Here is a 17,913-nt window from a genome sequence, read left to right as displayed (position 1 = left end):
CTCCATTCCTCCTCATTGCAGTCTTTCAGTACTTAAAGGGGGCTTATGTAAAAGAAGGAGAGCAACTTTTTACCCAGGCAGATAGTGATAGAACAAGGAGGATGGTTTGAAATGGAAAGAGGAGAGATTTAGATCAGATATTAGGAAGAAATGCTTGACTGTGAGGGTGGTGAGGCACTGGAACTGATTACCCAGAGAAGTTGTGGATGCCCCATCTATGGAAGTGTTCAAGGCCAGGCTGGATGGAGCTCTGAACAACCTGATCTAATGAAAGATGTCCCTTCCCATGGCAGAGGGCTGGAATGAGATGATCTAAGATCCTATGATTTTTTGATTCTGAAGATTTTTGAAAATAGTCCAGGCAAAGGTTTCTCAGAAATGATGAGCACAGCTGACTGTCTTTTCTGGTGGCACACACATTCTTTGGTAAGAATGCTCTTTGTTCACTGTGACGAGATACAGATCAAGAACAGCCTAATAGTGTCCTGAGTTTCTTTATAAAGACTTAATTCTCCTATCACAATTGTAAAACTTGAATGAAACCAAGAGTTTACAGCTTGATAAGACTGCTTGACAGCATCCAAGTGTAAATTAGGAGCCTGCAGCTAAGCATGCAGGGCACATTTAGGTTGATCTGCTCAGGAGGAATGTCTCTTCCATCACTCTGAAACTGGTTTGTTTCTGGAAGCCAGTTTCTCTTCCATCACTTTCTTAACCTCTATTTGTAACTCTGAGGGGTTCCATTAACCAGGCAAATAGTCTTTCATAATGCTAGGAACTTCTGGCCTCCATGATGACTTGTGGTGATGTGTTTTCTAGGAGGAAACCATCATAAAGCAAGTATTTCCTTATTTAGTTTTACATTTGCTCCTTTTCAATCAAGTTCATCACTACATCAAGTCATCTCTGGCTGCCTTTTAGTGTTAAAAGAGAAAGAATTAAAAAGAAGCCCTAGGTCAGTCTTTATGTCCACGATGCTGCATTTTTCCATTTTGTATTTCTTTGACATTTCAGCTGGATTGCTTTATTCTCATTCAGAAGAAGACAAAACCACTTCCACATTTCTATAGAACAAGTGGAAGTCCAGTCAATCTGCCCCATGAACTGCTTTGAAGTCAGGTATGGGGCTACTCCTGCTGTGTATTCCTAACTCCTGACCTAGGAAGATTTCTGGCAAGTCTGTCAGGGGCTGATCCTGCAAGTTGTAACTCTCTTTCCTCAAAGCAATATGACCAAAACCAATGAATTTATTTCAGTAATGAAATTTATGGTGTGATTGATACAGTTAATATAGGAGCCAAGAAAACATTCATCTGAATTTGTGAGGCTATATTGGCTTACACGGGTTTTACAGACCATGATGATACAGAAAATGTAATAGAAGTCCACACTGTGGAGCAGAAATGGCCTTATTTGCTTTAGCATTAGGAAAGTTTTCAGTCTGCAGTTCAGTGGAGGTATGAATTAAATAATTGATGTGAATTTCCGGATTAAGCCTTCATCAGGTTCCCCTCTAGAGCAGTTCCTTACAAGACATGTGAGACTGCTAAGTTTCAGTGGAAGAGTCTAAATATACATACATGCAAATTGAATTAAAAAACCATACTATTGATTTCAGATCCTCAGGCAAGGGTATGGAAGTAACTATACTCTGTTTTTTTCAAGTTATCAGGACTATCATCTTCTGGCTTATAGAAGTCTCTCTCATGCTGTAAGTTTAAAAGTCAAATATATTTTTTTGAGATGTGATGGATTCACACCAGCTACAAATTATGATAAATGTCCCCCACTTTGCTGAACATATACAGTCCAACACATCAGTGGGATTTGAGCATGGAGCTAAATATGGAATCATAACAACATATGCTCACTTGTGGAAACTGGCTCTCCAAATCCAAATGCAGAATTGAGTCAGACCTTTTTGGCCTTTGCTTTTATTGGACAAAACGAAACCAGAAAAAAAAATGCAAACAAAACACCTTTGCTTATTTCTTTGTATGAGAAATGTAACATTACTGATACTTTGAAATAACACCATTGCAGTAAAAATCTGAGAGTAAACTGTGGTTTTGTTTCCAGTCAGAAAATATGGTTCCATTTTATTTGTTTTTTACAGTGGCCCCTCATGCTAAGTCTCCATGTGATCATGACATTTCCTCCCCAATGAGAGAGAGACCAGAAATCCAGGCGATCACACAGAGAATTTGTGTGTCTTGGCAGCTGTGATCCGTATGTGAGCACACGTCCTGCTCACGCCAAGGTCCAATTTGCTGAGATGTGTGCAGTTTGCACCAAGGGCCTGAGCCACACTGGGACCCTTCAAAGAACTCCGAAGTGAATCCTTAATCACAGTGTGTCCACTGGAAAAAAGCAGGCTGTGCACCTAGAAAATTCATTCACTGCCAGATAGCTAACTTCCCACAGCTCTTTCTGCTCTCCAAAAATCAGCAGTGACTTTGAACAGCTGACTGTGCTTTCAATGGTACATCTGGAGAAGCAAAAACACCACAAAACATCTGTTTTTGTTGTTGAATAAAAATAAACAGTACAGAGCTGAAATCTGAGCAGAGAAAAGCTTTTCGGATACAGTGAATGTTTTGTTTATTGCACAACCCTGCTCATAGAAGCTGATCTCGTGCTGGTGGGTGGATCAGAGTGCTGCTGCTACGTGCTGGAAAGGCATGGCTATCGCTGAGGGGGCCGTGTCAGTTCTCAGGGAGAGATCCATGAAGAGGTAGGAGTGAGATTTGGGGAGGCAGAGCAGTCGTGAGCATTTTGGCACCTGTGAGATTGCTGTGCAGGAACCCAGGGAAGGCTCACCTGGACCCATCTGTACTGCAAACCAGAGAAAGGCAGGCCAGGGTCACCACAGGCAGCAGGGTGGCTGTAAGGCTCCTGTCCTGGGTGGCTTACGGGGAAAGATGGACACCATCTGGGCATTCCTGTCATATTTTGAACTGCAGAGGAGCATTTCCATCCACTCATCCCTCCACCCCAGCCTCACTTCTGTAAACATCATCACCTACAAAGTTTTTAAAGGAAAGCTGGAAAGAGATGCTGTAATATCCCTCCTGAGATCTTACTTGAGGTGAAGAAGATTCCCTGGAAATTTTCAGGACAAGCTGCAGTTCCTGGAGAGATATGAACTGACCTCCTAACGCTCCCAAAGAGGTGCCCCCAAAACTGTGCTGATACTGATCTTGTCACTGTTCCTAACCCCAATTAAACAAGAGTAATTCCTGACCTCAGAGGTGTTATTCTATACCTAGAGCACTGTGCTTCAGTGTGAAGTTCAGTATCTATCAATTATTCCCATGAAGGATACTGTGGGGAGGTAATAGATCAGCTTCCTGGACACAATCCTGAGTAACGTGTTTTAGGGGACTCTGCTTGAGCAGGCATGTTGGACTAGATGAACCCCAATGGTCCCTCCCAAGCTTAATCATTCTGTGATTCTGTGATAACTTTAACTGTGCCAGAAATAACTTCTAAGAAATCAACTTAATTTTTCATTCATAATTGCTCTAAAATATCTTTATTTATAATAAAAATGGCTGGGCTGTCGTCAGTCCAGAGTGAGACTTAATTACATTTGAACTGAAATGGAGCTATGAATTATTTAGAGTGAATTACACTGAAAATACGAGGCCCATTAATTACTGATACACTACACCTCGAGGATGTTGGATTTGTGGGTCCTTCTTTTTTCTTTGAAGGGATCTGAACTCATTGTCTATAGGACCCTAGAAGCACAGAAAAACACAATGCACATTGTAAAACACTCTCTGAGGAGTAAATTCCACAAAAGTTCTGCCCTTGTTTCATTGGACCATACAATGAATGAGACAGGAAAAGTTTTTCTCATTTATCTTAGGTCACTGAAAGTGGTCGTGGGGTTTAGGTCAGTAATCTAACTATAACACTGGATTGGAAGTGGTAGAAGGTACTTTTGTTCTGGATGCAGAAGTGGTGTTTTAGATTGTGAATCTGCCACTTATACAAAATCTGGCTAGATATTTCAAATTTTGAAAATTCCTGTGAAGAATGTTTGTCAATTCTTGTATGTTTGTTTCTTTTTAATTTTTTAAGATTATTTTCTCTACATTTTCTCAGTGTTTGGTCTGGTGTTTGAATTAGATTGTTTCAAAGTACAGTATAAAAATTTGTTTTGAAAGTGATAGGGCAGTTTGAAAAGTTTTACTGGAAAGGTTTTTCACCTCAACTTTTTCATAAGCTAAAATTCATTAAACCTGATTCCTCCCCTTCTTTCAACTCCAATTTTGGTGACCTGGCATTTTTTTTTTAGTGAGACAATTCCCGTGACATTATATGTGGTGCAAAAAATCAGTATTTTCCACTGAAGATATTTTTCACTGACTACACAGAGTGGAAAGATTGTTTTTTTGCAGTGTCCAAGGAAATAGATTGAGAAAAATGAGAGCTGCACTTGGGAAAAATGAAGTCAATTAAGAAGAGGCTACAAAGCAGCAGAAGTCCTTCAACACCGTCAGCTACTGTGCACAACACCTAAATTGCCTGAACAAGAGACACAGAGAGAAATTGCAGTGACAACAATCAAGTACTTGAGCCAGAGTGGAAAGCTAACTAAAAAAATAGAGGGCAAAAATCAGGCAAGATAAGAGTACAAAGACCATAGGCATAAAACAGCAGACTAAAACTCAGGAAACCTGCAGGAAACCCTACTTTCATTGTGATGACAGGGGATTGGTTTGATCTACCTGTATCTTCTCAACCATTTCTTGCTTTACATTGACAGTAGTGTGGACGCCACAAGGCTGCAGCAGCACAAGTCCAGGCTTTGCTGTGCGTTTCACACAAAGTATTTAAAGGTTTTCTTCAACTTCCCAGTTAGATACAAGTCCCCTTTTAAAAAATGCCTAAGCCAGTGTTGATGTTACTGATGAGCAGAGGCAACATGAGCATGAGTTGAGGCCTATCTGAACACATGGTAGCCGCCTCTCTCCCTGGAGAAGCAGCCCTGGCACAGGGATGAGGTGAGCAGTAGGACACACTGATGCCTTACATTGTGCTTTAACAGCTCACAGATCCCACAAATCCGTCCTATCCATGCCATGAACACAGCAGTCACCCCAACTGTATAACAGAAAATGTGGCATTTGTACAAATTTCATCTTCTTCACCCGACTGCAGCCTTGGCTGGGGCCGTGCCTACACGGCATTCACGTACCTCCTGCTCCCTAGGAGTGACCTTGCACCACCAGCAGGGATAGCAAAACGAGGGGTCATCAAAAAAATAGAGTGATTTTTAAATTTTAAATCAGTGAGTTTAACACAACAGGAATATGTCATTAAAGAAAATAACTTTTTAGAACCTAAATGGAATTTTGCTCTTTTGATTATTGCCTTGATCTTGTTTGGTTTCCAGGTAGTGTTACCAGTAATGCACCTGCATCTCTGTGCAATGCTGTAGTGGCAATTTTTATGGTTCTACCTAACATTACAGTTGCTTTCAACAGGAGTGAAGAGAAGGATTTACTCTTCCTAACCATCCTGAATTAGTTCTCTGGTGAAGAATGGCCCAAGCTCACAGCAATGAGGCACAATGACAGAGCACCTGCTCTGCACCTCAGAGCAGCAACACGGAGTGCTGAGTTTCATTCCCCTGCTAGCACACCCTCTGCAATGCCAGCCTGCCCCTTTGTTAGCCAACGGAACTGCGCATCCATCTGGGAGTAGTGAATGTAGGATCAGTGTTATTCAGGGAGATGTACAGAGCTAAGAAGATACTGTGTTATTTCATTTGTTTAAGTGGCAGCTTTTGAAGAAAAGAGTGTGGTGAAAAAAAGAAGTGACTGAGGTGACACAGAACCTGGGAGAATTATGTGCCTAAGTGATCTGGAGACAATTTTTATAGCTTAGTTCAGTCTTGGATGGGTCCCAGCTTCTACAAGCTGCTGATTCAGAATAGAAGATGGCTGATCTTTTTCTCCAGCAAAGTAAATAAATAGAGCTTTAGAAAGGCAGAAAAAAAATCCTCTTTCTGCTTTCCAGCACTTCTGCGGGGCTCCTGGGGTTGTGGGGATGTTAATTCAAATGACTGAGAAAACACGATCCAGTTCACTGATAGGTTTTAAAAACAGAGGTTTTTAATGCAATGGAAACAAAGGCTGACATGAAAGATTCAAAATAGAAGAGAACAGCTTCTTCTTAAATCAGTATAAATTGTCTGTGTGTCATGGCAGTGAACATGTTTCTTTTTTTTTTTCTTTCAGGAACTACGTAACCACAGAGTTCCTGTTTACTGTATTTCTTAAGGATAAAGTTTTCTGCGGTAAGAGACACCTAAGACCATTAGGCACGCACACTACAGATCTAAAGAAAGTCTATTTACCAGAGCTTCCAGGAAAAATATTGACAGGGCAGTAAAAATACTTTCCTTGATTACTCAGGCTCATATTTTAAACCTAAAATTACAGGAACTTTTCTCTTTTACCAATTTATTTTTAGCATCTTTATTTTTTTTCTTTTCTTTTTCTACCTTTTTTTTTTTTTGCTTACATTTTAAAGCATGGCAAGTTTCCATTGATTTTGAAAACCAGGGTCAAATTTGGTAAATGTTTCTAATAGTCCTCATCTCTTTTTTTCAGTGTTTTCACTAAATCAGTAGGAAATGATCGATAGAAGGTAAATTTACCTTTCTTCAGTAACTGACAGAAGAAGCTACAGTGCATTTTAAAGAATATGGCCTCTCCTTCAATCTATTTTTAATAACATATGAGTAGTGATACCTATGTAATGAAACTAAGCTGTCTACATATTTATGTAGTGCATATTACAGCACAATCTGAACACCAAGCAAACACTGATGAATTATCCTGGAAACTCCTTGGGAAGAAAAATACTTCCTTTTCAAGCTATCAAGGTGCACGGATAAGTTAAAATGAATGTTGGGGTATTTGCATTTTATGGACACAGGATCCTTCAGTCTGAGATAGGAGGGGAACTCCAAACTTCTGGAAGTGCTTTCCACTGCAGAAGGAGGCAAACACACGGAATTCTCCTCTGGCACACAAGTACAGATATTGAAGGTCAGCACCTCAGGTGTGGTTCTGCTCAGCCTCAACACTGCAGAGTTTCAGGGCCCTGGGACATGAGAGGGAAAATGGGCCTGATTTGTTCAGGCAGCTGGATGGTCTTGGAGCCTTCAGATTTGCCTCTCGGGCAAGTAATTGCCCTGCTCTCACACTGATACAATGGAAAACTTTAAAAAAAAGAAGAGATGACAGTGTTTCCTTGCTTGTGGCAGGCAGCAAAGAAGTATATACGTTGCAGGGTAAAGTGGGGCAGTTCTTGAAGTCCACCAGGACAAAAACAATGTCTTTCAAAATGAGCAGGGATTGTTTGACTAGTTTTGCCTCTCTCCTCTCAGCACTTTCTGCAAGTCTTGCAGATGGAACTGTCTGGAGCTAGACTTCCAATTTGCCTCCATCCCTTTCTGTTCCCAGAAAAACAGCCTATAAACTGCTCTGATCAGATAAAGTTTTGGCATCTTGTTCAGAATGGGAACTCTCAAGCTTTTCAAGCATGAATTCCTTAATTCAGCCTCCATACAGAAAGATAACACAGCAAGGAAACTGCCATTAATTTCAGATGCTCATCCTATTTCTAGACACAGAATTTGTCAGGAACTAGTATTGCTCCTGCTGGAAGAGTGAATATTTGTCTTCAAATCAGTCCCTTTTCAATATTTCAGAATGTCACAGATTAGATAAGGGTTGTGTGCTCTTACAACGAATAGAACATATCTAGACAGCAACTTTAAAAAAGCCAGAGATGAGCAGGGGAGTGAGGAAACAAAAAGGAGAAAGAGTTTTATCACATGATCAAAGCTTAGAGACAAATCACAGGAAAACAGTATCTACAGACAGGATTAACTTGTTCTGGAAGGACTGAGAATAAAAGATTTTATATGTGTGTTTTAGTTCAAAGATGTGTATATTTGCTATGATTGTCCAGAAGCTGCCATTGCAGAGGTAATCGTGGTGTCTTTTTAGTTTCTTGCTCACTTTCTATGAAACACAGTTGAGCCTTTCTGTTCTTTACTAGAGGTATTTGCCCTAGGATATATGTATATATATATTTACACATCTATATACCCTCACATTATCTGTGGTATACTGTGATGTCCACAGAATGTTTTGTGGACTGCAGGAAGAGTTGCATCTTTTATGTTGTTGCCTGTGACTGTGAGGACTGGATTGGACAAACCCAACTGTGTTTTTGGGAAAACCCGAGAAATTAATTTTCTGTGTGCCTGTAAGTGTGAACATATTTAAGAAGAAGAAGACAAAATGCAGAACCCTACTAAAGCTACTGGGTGAGGTGGGAGCTGAAACCTTTATGACAAATGTACTGAAAATGTTTTCTCTCAAAACCAGAAGGGAGCTACTATAGCAGGAGCTGTTTTACACACAATACTGACCAGTAGGGAAGAACAGACTGAGAGCTTAGAAGAGAAATGTGATTTGAATGAAAGTGTTTATTAAATATTTGAGTTTCATATTCTTCAAATGGTGAGCAAGAAAACAACAACAAACAAAGGGATACAGAAGCTGCAGGAGAGATGACAACTGCTACGAGCAGTTGCTCTAAAAAGACACTTGCAGATGACACCAATACCCAATACTGGAAAATAAGAAGCAGAAATGAATAAAGCTGAAAGGTCTAAACTAGACAATCCTTCCCCATCTTCAGTCTTCCCGCAAAAAGGGTTTATTTAGAGACATGAAACAATTTGTTTTAAGAAGGAGGGTTGCACAAGCAGCTGAGAGGTGTCCCACTTAATTTTGAAGACATATCACTCTACAAGTGCCCATGATCATTCTGTGGGACCAGATAAAGTTATTACTGGTTTACAGGTAGGAGGGAATTCAATTATCTGTTCCCAGATAGATCTTTTTTTTTTGGATAGGTAGGAAGGAAATGACCATAGATAGTCATGCAGTTCCTGGAGTATCTTGGAGTCAGGACAAACGCAGACATGTGGTGCCAGGAAAGTCAGTCATGGGCCGAGCTGTGGATGAATACGATTAGATACAAGGTCTCATCTCAGAAAAATGTTACCAGAAGGTGGTTATAATGGGAAACAAATGGTATCCCCTGAAAGAAAAATAACTCTTCCTGAAGCCTGCTGGGAATTCTGAGTTCGTACACAGGCATGCTTCACTGATGTGGAGCTCATATGATACCTTTATATCCAGAAATTCTGGGTCTTGCACATCTGGTGAAGAAGGAGGAATTAAATATTTTATTTTTCCTGGTTCAGCTGGGAAAATGTCACCAAAAATAAAAAGCATAGCACCTCAGTTCTTGAAACAGGAAATTTTCCATTATATCAATCCCATCCTGATCCTGACTGTCCAATAATTCCTTATAGAAGCTGGAAAAATAAAGAAATGCTTCTGCAGTGAGCAGAGTGTGTTTCCCATCTATAGATTCAATGTCCAAGAGGGGAGTGTCTTCTCACCAAAGGGATATGAACCTGTCAGTGCTCACAGTTTTCAGCAACAGGCTGGATTAGGTCTGTCTAAGATAACACTGCAGCTTCAAGACCTCTGCTCTTGCAAAATCTTTCTAGACCAATCTTGCCACTTGTCTGAAACACACCCTAAAGATACTCAAGCAAATAGGTTTGACTGTCTAGTGCGGACTCTGTAATTTAACTGCTATTTAAAGCCAAATAGACTTGAGCTCTTCCCAGAAGACACTACAGTGGGTGTCAAAGGCTGTCCAAACAGGAAGGTCAGACTTTAGCATGTTAAAGAAAAAGTGGTTTTATGCAAAGCCAGTGCACTTCTTTTTTTTTCTCAGAACATCAGCTATATTCTAATCCAAGTAGTCCCAGAGCATGGCCTTCCACTCCTAACAGCATCATCCAGATTAAAGCATTTCTGGAAGACTGTTGTCTTTCCTTTCAATTAGAGCATGTCTCCTTACTGTTGGCATGACTATCGAGGAATGTAATGGATATAGAGATCAGGAAGTAGAAATGTATATCTACATTTAAGTAGATTCAGGCAAAAAAAAAAAAAAAAAAGTGGAAGCAAAATACGTTCCTGCTAGCCTGAAAATGTCCTTCAAACTTTTCCACTGGGTGAAAGTTGGGATGCTTTGCAATGGTTGTACTTTTAATTCTTCATATCCTTTATGTAGTCTATAATTTTAGATATTTCATTTGAGGTATTCTGGGTGTGCTAACTAGCTCAACAAGTGGGATCCTAAGGAGGTGGGGCAATCATGTTTATTAGGGGCTGAAAAGCCTTTTCTTTCACCTTGAACTGCAGGTATGATTGCATCTAAACCTATCTTACTTATAAAGACATCACAAGGGCATTTTCCTCAAGTGCGCACTTTAGACATGACACAAAATGATTAAAGGGGAAATTCTGTTCCAGCTAAAGGGTTCTCACTGATCCAAGCTGGAACAAGATTTACTTCTGAGGCACCTTCTTCAGCAAGGTAACAAGAAAAAACCTGAAATGTTGATAAGGGCAAAAACTGAGATCTTGAATCCCTGTCCAGAGCTGTAACAGTGAAAGACTCCCACTTCACCTATGAGAATTAGTTATGGAATAAAACCACATTCAGTTTTCTCCATTAAAAGATGACTACTAATCAGTATTTACTGAAATTATACCCAGTACCCTGCACTACTACCCTATTTTAACATATGCCATTAAGGAATCTGAAGCATCCTATATACATCTTTGCTTCCCATCTTTTTGGAATCTGGAAGTTCTCATCACAGTATTATGGCCAAAATGGACAACATTTCATTTTAGATAAATGATGTACCTCAGATATTTATCTTACTGCTTGTCAGACCAAAAATGCAAGATTTGGAAAGCAATCTTTCCCAGGCTTCCCACCTGACCTGCTCCCAGTTCAGAAGAGTCAGGGAAGAAAAAGCCTTAAAATCATGGCATTTTTATGTTTAGGAAAGTGATTTGAGATTCCTATCTGAAGTTTTAATGTCTTTTGCTGAGTCCCAGTCAGCTGGAGGCAGTAGCTAAAGCACCTGGTCTCTTAAGCATAGACCATATATAAGGAAAAGGTCTGAAGTGTGTAAAATCTGAACGTGTCTTGTGTAGTGGAGTTCTTAAGCTGTATTTTCATTAAATTACTGAATGAATCATACAGTCTAAGCACATGATGATATGATCTGAAACGCAGGTTTTAGTGGCATCATTTTGGGATGACTGTATTATAAGTGGTGAAAACATGAGAGAATTTTGTACATCAACCCAAATGAGTGCCAATAAATCTTTATGTCTTTTCTGTCTCTCATCACGCATTCGTGTTGCATAGCTGGATGAACATATTGAAGCAAAATTTTTAAGTCAATGCAGATCCTTTCCTTGGATCAGTTTTGAACAGATTTTGATTTTGATTAGTTCTTTTGAAAAATCTTAGCTTTATCTAAAACAGACGACACAGAGGGTTGTTCACCAGTGTTTTGCCATCATTGCTCCCTCGATTGTTCACGGACTAAAACAAAGATCTTGTGTAGGATAGCATGTGATCACGTAACTAAAGACCCAGATGTATGCAGGGAGTTCCAGGAGGGAGAGGATCAGAAGAGAACGAAAACAGAGCACGTTAGGTCGTTAGCAGGGTCTCCTACCTTTTGAACATCTGAAGCCAAAATTTGGGAATCAACTTTTATTTATTTCTTCTATACGAAACAATACCATACTTTCATTCATATGGTTTGTGCCATATGTGCATATAAAAGAGATAAATCCTTATGTTTCAGCAGAAGTGCATGATATATGCACGTGTAAGTAACATTAGAAGGACTTTCCCCAGAGCCCGCTTTATATCCACTAACTCTGCTGCCTCTGGCTTCTCCCTGGCTTTGCCTCCCTGTTTGTGGGTTATCTGAAGATTTATTTTCAAAAGTGAACTCATATGGTGAATGCAAATGGAGCATTATATCTGCTTTGAAAGGCATATACTGCTCTTGATAACATTGTATATCATGATATAGTGTTCCTAGCAAAAATATTGCTTCTACTTCAGCCTGCAAAAGGGCTGAAATAGAAACAAATCTAAGTAATGTAGTGAAGAATAGTTCTGATGAAAATGTATTTTTGTTGGCTGTTAAAGCAATAACTCTTAATATCATTAGGAATGATAGCAGTAAACGGAGTAAGTTTTATTCGCAATATATTCCTCTTAGTAAAAAGTATCTTATTGTCTGCCTGTGGTGCATGTGAGGTTCAGTTTCTAGTCCTAAGGATGGCTCCAGCTCTAAATAGGCTTATTAGCAACAGGTGGACAAGATAAAAATGACCAGACATGGGTGGTTCATTGTATTTAAAATCAACATGCAGCTCTGAACACCTCCTACAACAGAAATTCAAGCTCATGGTAAAACCCTTGTGTGAAGTTGCTTCTTTTCTGTTCCTTAGATCTTGTATGTGCAGTACATGATTTTTTTGCCATTGTACTCCTCTGCAAGCTATCTGCTATCCTGCAGTCCAGTACATGTATCAAATGCTAACCTTTGTTGCATATACCCGCTCTGTCCCACCTCGGTGTATTTGTGTCCCAAAAGATGTTGCCAGGCAGGGGCAACTTGAACAAGAACTTCTTGGCACCTGAGGAGTTTTAGAGGTCCAAACTGGTTTTGTATAAAATTGAACTTTATCCCAATAAATAATTGTCTTGAAGAAATGTCATCATATTTAGGGAAAGACTCCTTTCAGATTTGCTTGCACTTAATGGGAATGTTAACAATTTATTGTGAAGAAATGAAACATTCTGTGTAACTTATTTGTTAATCCATAGCTGCCTGTAGAATTGCATAGCCACAAAAAAACAAGGTAAAGATTTTGTATCTGAGCTCCTCCTTGGATGAATTACATCTTCCACAATGCACTCCTTCAGTCGCCAATCCCAGCAAGCTACACTGTGCATCCAGTGGGAATTGCACACAATAGAATGCAATGAGAGATGTCCAAGCAGAAAATCCACCTAGCAGGGACCAGACAGGATAGGATAATCCTCATTAGTGCTGCCTTGTACTACAGAACCATTTTTGCATGCCCTGATGACCCCTCCCATCCAAGAAAAAACCACAAACAAACAAAAACCCCCCAAAACCCTGAACTCGAAACTTTTCTTTTTTAGAATTTTAGAATAAAAAAAAATCAGAGAAACATTGCAAGTTCTAGAATTTCCATAAATGCCCTTGAATTAATGTATAATAGGCTTTTATTTGGAAGAATAATATTTTTAATATATGTTATTACAACTATTCTTAGCCACTTTCTGACTTAGTATGTGTAGGGATCCTCCAGATACTATCTAAAAGGTTTTTTTTTCAAATAAACTACTTGCTTTTACTTCCAGTTCAGAATTAAGTGGCTCTGCTCATATGAGTAGTGAAAAAATAAAGAATGGGATTAGCTAATATCGTGGTGGATGACATTTTAATGGAAAATAAAGAATTGGAATAATATTTTTAAAACAGCGGAGTGACAAATACTTGAACATTGCTTTGAAAGCCTCAAGGGCTTACAGTTGAACAGTAAAAATGATGAATAAACAACAAAGCTTAGAGAATAAATTAAGAGAATAGCTGAATTAGCAAAAGAAATCTAAAATGATGAGGACTGTTATTCAAAATTGTATTTTAATCTAAACATAATTTTAAACTGCTTCAGTTGTACACACAAAATCCTTGCTAAGTCCTATGAACTAGCAATTAGAAGTGAAAAATTACTGTGTAAAAACTCACAAAGCTATTTTCTCAAAACTAAGGCTTGGCCTGGGTTTATTATATGAGAAACCAAAATCAGAAAATTTGAAGTCCTCATAATCACTAAAGTAAGATTTTCTTTTTCTGTCATTGGCACCAATTTTATAATAGTGTCATATGTCATCAAAAGTACATGACAACAGTAAAAATCTACAAGGGTGTGATCTACACTGAGTGAAATTAAATACTTCTTTAAGTCAAATCTATGAAAATGTAAGGCATAGGTATAAGTGCAAATTTAGGGGCAAATAATTTTCAGTATGCGAAATAAGGGCCCATCCCAAATAATGACATTTAGTAATGCGAAACAAACTATGTCAAAGCAGATAAAATTGCAAATTGCTTTAGTGTGTCAGAGAAGTGTCTTCCCTTTTATTTTAGGTTAATAAAATAACTTGAACAGATGTAACCATACTTGCTTCATTTAGAGATCAAGAAGAGAAATTGGGGATCAGAGCTATAAAACCTTGCAGCCATCAGATTCCTCATTTCCTGCATTTGTGCTACCTTTCCATGGGAGGCAAAACATAGAATAGGAGGGGAGTAGGGTTTCACAAATCTGTTTTCATTTTGTCTAGGCTTTTAAACACTGATTTCAAGACATTCTAGTTCATGGTCCTGATCCAAATCCTGCTGAGCACAGCAGGAGAATTCCCAGTGACCTCAATGGGCTTTGAATTTGACTTTACATACAAAATTTCTAAAAACCAAATAATAAAGTTTGGCCTTTCCAAAGCGCACGTCTGCCATGTGCTCTGTGCACCTTTCTCATAAAACTGAAACAGCAGATATGTAGGAGACATCTGCAGAGCAGACCAAGGAAGAGGTTGTGCCAGGGAGAAGGAAACATTAGAAGTTGATACCCTTTCTTTCAGCTGGGAGACTGGATCTGGCTCTGGAGTCTGCAGATTTTCCAGGTGGCTTTCCTTAACAGAGCGCTGGTAACGTCCACAATGCTCCCCAGGCTTGCTGGAAGGAGGGTGCATCCCAGATTTCCAGTGGCATGTAGACATCTGAAGGGAGAACTCCACTCCCGACATTTAAACAACTAAAGTGTGTTTTTGAGCCACCATTTAAAAAAAGAAGTTCCTGAGACAGCGGGGTGAGAAGAACTGAGTGTTACCCACTTCCATTTGCCTTACTGTGCCCCAAGGGGTCAGAAACCTTGTAGGAAGGTTGGTAGGAATTCCTTGTAGGAATCTTTAAGAAGATTCATAAAAAGACAAGCTTATCTATCCTGAAAAAGTTAAGTGGACCTATGCAAGACTAGCAAGGCTCCAGCACAGTGTGCCAAACTTAGTGAAGGCAAGCAACTTGGGTCCCACACCCGTGGTCTGATTGTCATCTTGGCTTTTCTTCCCAGCAAGCAACACACTTTCCAGGGCAGATTGGGGTGGGGAAGGGGCAGACTGATGGGCACCAGGTAAAGGTTTATTGGAGCCACGTAGAAAAACCATGTTGTTTTTTCATTTTTCTGCATAGGTTGAGACTCTAAAGTGCAGTGTAGGAAAAAATCTGATTATCAGACGCAATATTCACACAAGACTTTTTCAGTTTGGTCTGATCTTTGGGTGTATATACAGGGTTTCAGTGTTCCTTAATAAATTACCTCTTCTTGTAGCAATTAACCCCCTTCTGTGAGGGTTCAGTGTTTACTTGGGGCTGTGCCAGTGTTAACAGCTATGGCTTAATATTCTTTTTAATGGCTTGCAATTACTACTGAGAGAGAAGGCTGCATAAAATATTAACACTTAAGCATCTTTTACACTCCTTTGAACATTAGCCTATGTGTATGATATAAGTGACTTTTCATTCTTACAAATCTGTTCTTTGCTTAGAATTCCCCTGGACCCATGAAAATGCTGCAGTTAAGTGATTTCTGTTGATTTATTAACTTCCATCAAAGTCTAGTGGAAGTCACTCCATGCAAAATATTGAATGCATTTTGTTCTTTAAGTTGTTCCGTCATAATGCCAGAAGAATAAGGATTTCCACATTTTAAAGAGGTAAAGTAACTTTGATAATAACTTTTAAAGCATATTTGATTTTTTCCCCTGATGTGCTACCACTTTGAGGGTATCACCCAGAGAACAGATGCTGTGGCTGCAGAATCAGTGCCATGGCTGCTGTACAAAGGATAAGAGAGCAGGAAAGTTACAGATCCAACTTGGAGCTCAACTTCAAAGCAGGTTCCCATCTTGAGAATAAAATCACTGGAAGCTGGGGATGCAGGTATCCCACCTACACCCAGATTTGTGTTTCTGCTCTGCATGGGTTGTGTTGGCCTCCAGTTGACGAACAGGTCTGAGCAAGCATCCCAACCCTGCCTGGCTCTCCCATTGTCCTCATCAGCTGTTCTGTTTTCAGGGCAAACTTACTTCATCACTTCATGTTCAATGGTCCATTAAGACAAATCGTAGACAAATTTTCAGAATCTTGGAACTGATTCTGGATAAGCCCTCAAATATTTGCAGCTTACATAAATCATTAAAACATTTGGGATCTCCAAAATTGTCAATAAATCTCAAGCAATATGGATTTCTTGTGAGTTTCTTTCCATGTCCAGCTTCTGTTAAGTCCAGCAACATTTGAAATGAATCTTCCTCACAGTATTTTGGCACACCTACGTTTATTCCTGGCTGGACTTTAGAATTGTACAATATTGGAATTTGAAAAAATAAGGATATAACTGCATGCTTGTGAACCCTGAAAGAATTTCACTAGTGGATTGTTTTCTAGTCTTCTTCTAAATTGTAGCGCCTTCAGTTTTCTGGAAGCAGTTAACAAGGACACTCCGCACCAGGTCCCTTGTTTTTCTTTTTTATTTTATTTGCTTGCTTTTCTCCCCACAAGGCAGATTGCACCTCTCTACTCTGTTATCCTACTTCCTTCTATTAATTTAAATTCATCCGGAACAATCCTTGCTTTTCATAGGCAGGCCTTAAACTTGAAGATGTGAACAATTTAAAGGAAGAAGCCAGGTGAATGCAAAGACAGCAATGTGTGGGAGAAATACAATTTCTGAATATTCTGATTTTCAGGGAGTCTGCAGTATCTGCTGGGTTTATCTTCTAGATTAGCATGGAAGAAGCATTACTTCATGAAGCTTGTAGATATTCTGGAACTAAGATGACAACCTGAAATAAAATAGCTGTAGGATCTGGTCATTTCAGCTTTGTAGAGAAGAATTGCGCCTTCCAGCAGTTTCAGGAACATTTTCAGCTAAATCACTTGTTTCTCTTTTTAAGCACAAAGTTCTCGGAGTCTGAGGAAAAAATGTTATTTCTTTGCAACCGTTTTTTATAGAATAAATAGATTTCTCTTTAAAGCAAATGCTGGAGGAGGAGGTGGTGCTGGGGGAACACCATCCCTTTGGGACAGCAGTGACAGATGAACTTCACTGTATCGTGAAACAGTATTTTGAGGTGCTTTATCACCTACATGTTGTGTACATGACCCTGCACACAGGCTGTGCATTCAGCCCACTGAGTCTGTTTGGTGACCGAAAAGGGAAGTTGGAAAATCCACGTGATGAGTGTACAGTGATCTAAACCTGTCCAACAGGACAATACAAATGAACTGGTTTTGAAATATGATCTTTATCTCAAGTTTAAGCTTCTCAAGGGATATGTCTGCTTACTTGAGATTCAAGGTTGAGAAAACTCTCTCTGGAGCACAGTCATTCTTCCAAAGCACTCAGCAGTCACAGCTTTCTTTCTTTTGGTGATCCCTCATCGTCCATACGGCTGTGAGACTGGAGAGCAAGAGGCCCCCACTCCGTGCTGCCTCTCTGTGAGACCCCATCAAGCTGTTCTGCCCGGGTACAGCTCCCCACGATGCTCTCCGCACAAAAATGCAAGTTCAAGGGACCAGAAAGAGAGACTCAGGATTGAAAACAAAAACAAATGTCAGAGCAAAGCGGGTCTGAATTTGGTACATCTCCAGATAAAATTATCGTACAATTAAGAAAAGCCTCAGCCCTGTACACATGCTTAATTTCATACACTAAGCCTATTCACCACGTGAAGCTGAACAAATGCACAAGTGTTGTCAGAGCTGAGGTCTGTCACTCTGCTAGGAGATATGCATGCCTTTTCCATAAGCCA

This window comes from Corvus moneduloides, chromosome 3 (genome assembly GCF_009650955.1).
Source record: "Corvus moneduloides isolate bCorMon1 chromosome 3, bCorMon1.pri, whole genome shotgun sequence".
In the NCBI taxonomy this organism is placed as follows: Eukaryota; Metazoa; Chordata; class Aves; order Passeriformes; family Corvidae; genus Corvus; species Corvus moneduloides.
Note: the sequence above shows the minus strand (reverse complement) of the source record.